Consider the following 1,248-nt stretch of genomic DNA (forward strand, 5'->3'; position numbering starts at 1 on the left):
ACTCAGAGGTCAGGAATGCTAAGACACGCTGCAATGCTGAAGACATGCTACAGAACAAAGCATCATCTGACCCAAAATGCAAATAGTTTCCTGTTGAATAACACTGTAGGCTCCCTGTAAGTTCACAGGTACAAGTGATGAAATTAACTCCCTTTGGCATGAAGTCAGAGTAACAGATGCAGTGATGTGGTATAAACGGTGGAACAGGCTTTTCCAGTAAGTGACCTGAGGTGACTTTTTTTTTTTTTTTAAGGAATGAGGCAATTTATTAACCCAGCATCATTTGCTCTAATGCTGCCCGTTGCCAGCTGCCACCTGTCTGGCGATTCTGTCCAGATCTTTTTCCTGAGATGTCAGTTTGCAGCCCCTGTCTTGGTCCTTTCCCACCATTTGCAGCCCCTGCAGGGCTTGGAGGACCTGATGGGCCACACTCTTGGAACCTCTGCTGAAGTGGCTGGGCATGAGGCCATTCCTCTGACGCCCCCCAGAGATCGTGGTCGTGGGGCCAAGCCCAGCGCCCCTGGAGGTACAGGTTCTGTGCGGTGGAAGCAGCTCGCGTGCAGGATCAGTTCTCACTGTAGGGCGCGAGCGAGCTCGTTATGTTTGGCCAGCTTGACAGTGTCCACCCATTGAGGAACTGTCAGCTTCCCGGACTTTCTGAGGAAGGTGGCCAACCCTCTGACAGCCTCCAGCCGGTTCACGTCTTTTCCAGTAACTCCAGGCATCACGCAGCCTCCGCGCTGCCAGCCAGGGCAAAGAAGGTGACTTCTAAAAATGGTTTGCTATTCAGTTGACCCAGAAACCCCCACAAAACCATGCAAATCAAGAGGTTCAAAACCTGCACATGTTCACCTTAAGAACACTTGTGAAACGGCCCAGGCCATTTAGGGTATGCACATCTCAAAAGCCACCAAGTATCTGAAGGATACCCCTTTACAGAATGTGTGCCAGGCAGTTCTGTCGTCACAATGGTAGAGTTTGTAGGTGCGCTCAGGCCAAACGGGGGCTGGACGCAGGGTCGGTAGTCCAGAGGGCTGTTTTTACTGTACACGTTCAAAGATGCAGAGAGCAATGCTGAACTGAAGGGCTTAGATGCAGATGCTCTGGCCACGGAGCACATCCAGGTGAACAAAGCCCCCGAGAGGTGGCACAGGATTTAGAGCTTGTGGTGGGTTCACCCAATCCTCACTGACCCTGCCACACTGAAAAAAGGACAGAAAATCTCACTGAAAAAGGAGATTGTTCCTA

General features: G+C 51.0%; 1 pseudogene; it reads right to left on the reverse strand.

Annotated features, from left to right (window-relative positions):
- LOC122673031 lies at positions 1 to 782 on the reverse strand (annotated as a pseudogene).
- Positions 783 to 1,248: the final 466 nt, after the last annotated feature.

The sequence above is a fragment of the Cervus elaphus genome, chromosome 16 (genome assembly GCF_910594005.1).
Source record: "Cervus elaphus chromosome 16, mCerEla1.1, whole genome shotgun sequence".
Classification (NCBI taxonomy): domain Eukaryota; kingdom Metazoa; phylum Chordata; class Mammalia; order Artiodactyla; family Cervidae; genus Cervus; species Cervus elaphus.